This window comes from Peromyscus maniculatus, chromosome 2, assembly GCF_049852395.1.
Source record: "Peromyscus maniculatus bairdii isolate BWxNUB_F1_BW_parent chromosome 2, HU_Pman_BW_mat_3.1, whole genome shotgun sequence".
NCBI lineage: Eukaryota > Metazoa > Chordata > Mammalia > Rodentia > Cricetidae > Peromyscus > Peromyscus maniculatus.
Window position 1 is genome coordinate 34,763,609 of NC_134853.1, and position 2,735 is coordinate 34,766,343.

At 35.1% G+C, this 2,735-nt stretch overlaps 1 pseudogene; it reads left to right on the forward strand.

Annotated features, from left to right (window-relative positions):
* The first annotated feature begins 532 nt into the window (after positions 1-532).
* On the forward strand, positions 533-1,164 carry LOC102916660 (prefoldin subunit 3 pseudogene; annotated as a pseudogene).
* Positions 1,165-2,735: the final 1,571 nt, after the last annotated feature.

The following is a 2,735-nucleotide window of genomic DNA, read 5'->3' on the forward strand; positions in this document are numbered from 1 at the left end:
ATTTTGCCAGTGAGAACAGAACCATTGAGCTGTTATTTTAATAATTACTTTTCTTAAAACTTCCTCTCTCTCTCTCTCTCTATATATATATATATATATATATATATATATATATATATTCTATAAATATATATATATATACATATTTTAAATTGCCTATTTTTTTTCAAACATCTGATAAGGCATTACTTATCCTGGGAAGGGGGAGGCATTTATTTGTTTTCATCCACTTGTTCATTTGGAGAAACCTACTGAACTGTCAGTGGGTCCAAGGAGTAAAGACCCTCTATGGAGGTGTGGAAGGAGCAAAAGAAACTACAATAGTTAGGGAGAAAGCTTAGTTGGTAAAGTGCTTTCAATCATAAGGACCTGAGTTTGACCTCTAGAATCTACCATAAAATAAATAAATTACATAAATAAATAATAAGGCTTGGAACACTTATAATCTCAGAACTGTGGGTATAGAAACAGGTGGATCTCTGGAGCTTTCTAGTCTAGTTAGCAAATTCCAGGCAAGTAAGAAACCCTGTCTCGCTTTCTTAAGACAGCCATGGCTAAGGACGGATGTGGCTTAGAAGCTGCTGCTGGAAACGGGCGGCGGCTCCACCTAGGGATTCCTGAAACAGTGTTTGTGGAAGATGTAGATTCTTTCATGAAGCAGCCTGGGAATGAGACTGCAGATACAGTGTTAAAGAAGCTGGATGAACAATATCAGAAGTATAGGTTTATGGAACTCAACCTTGCTCAAAAAAAAAAAAAAAAAAAAAAAAAGAGGCTGAAAGGTCAGATTCCTGAAATTAAACAGACTTTGGAAATTCTAAAATACATGCAGAAGAAAAAAAGAGTCCACCAATTCAATGGAGACCAGATTCTTACTGGCAGATAACCTGTACTGCAAAGCTTCAGTTCCCCCTACTGATAAAGTGTGCCTGTGGTTGGGGGCTAATGTAATGCTTGAATATGATATTGATGAAGCTCAGGCATTGTTGGAAAAGAATTTATCAACTGCCACAAAGAATCTGGATTCTCTTGAGGAAGACCTTGACTTTCTTCGAGATCAATTTACTACTACTGAAGTCAATATGGCTAGGCTTTATAATTGGGATGTAAAAGAAGAAACAAAGATGATTCTACCAAGAACAAAGCATAACACCAGCAATTGAAAATGTGGTTCAAGTTTCCAAGCATGTTAAATAAGCCAGTGTTTATCCTTAAAGATTGAGGTAACTTTGGTTTTTTTTCCACAGCAAGAATAATTCAAACTTCAAAAACACCATTTTATTTATTTATGAAAACAAAAATTATTTTCAGATATTTTGTGAAGTTAACAGTATTTTTTTTTCATATTTTCCCTACAAAGTCATGCTTCTTTTGTTTTATTTTATCTGTTATAAGACAACTCCTAACTGAAATGGCCGAAAACTGTGAGGATTGCTCTGGAGGCTGCTGAGGGCTGGGCACCAGCACAGTTTACACAATTTTTTCTTTATTGATTGATTTCACTCTCATTTGATGCAGTAAACCTTTTAAAGGCAAGAAAGACAATTTAATATTTGTAAAGTTGTTTTTCTTTAGTACTTGTAGGACATTATCATCCTTTGTTGCTGTTGTGTTCTGTAAATGGGGTTTCATGCATTTCTGCTTAACTAGTAGCTTTTATGATACTCTAACCTTTTCAGAAAATGATTATTTATTTTCCTACACAGTTTGAGGGCTGTTGACATATATAAAACTTTGAGCCCAAATAAATGCACTGTGTCTCTGCAATGACAGTTTAAGGGAGACTTGATCAATGTGAGAGCACTACCCATTCAAAACTTTAAGCTAAGGTAATTTTATATTATGTAACAGTTCTCCAAAGCACCTTGAACAAGAATTATTAACATAAATGTAAATCTACATTGCTTGAAAAGAGTTGTAAGCTTTTTTTATTTGTGATAAAATTGCATAGGAATGATAAAATCTTTGGAAAGCTATTGGTACTGTGGCAAAAGTACTTGGTGATACAGATTCTGGTAAAAACACATGCATGGTATTCCATCTCCATGTAGGAAAAAGTACACTTGTACAATGTTTTGTACTTGTATTTCATGTTATTAAAACAGTGATATTCAAAACAAAAGAAACGCTGTCTTAAGAAAAAAAGATGTGAAAGGAAAGAAGAGGAAGACAGGGAAGGAGGCAGGGGATAAATTCCATTGGGCTCTGGTGATCAGAGGGCTGTTCTGTGTTGTCCCTGGGCCTCAATTCCAATGCATCTCTCTTCGGAAGACTTTGCTCATAGCTCTGTTCTTTGGCTGAGTATGCAAGGAAGGGAAATCCCTCTCATATTTGACCTTTCTTCTTTCTGTATAGAGCTCTCTACAGACTTGCTGGAGGGAAACCCTCCAGCTTCTAGTTATACAAATGTTTCTCGATTTGATAATAAAAATTCTCTAAATCAAGTCAGTGTGAAAAGAAGTCCTCTGGAAAAGCCAGAAAAATACCCTTCAAGATGTAGCTCTTATCATCTACAAAGAATGTAAGCTAAAGGGCAGAAAGACACTGTAGAGTAATAGATACTGAGTTCCCTTTTGAAAATGCTATATGCACATAAATCCTTCCTTTTAAATTATGAACCATAGTACATTAGTGGTAAAATTGAAACTGGGTGAATGAAATTCACAGAGAAAGAATTATTTATATTTGCTATCTAGGATCCTGATCTACCTTGAAGACCTGAAGATATATGAACA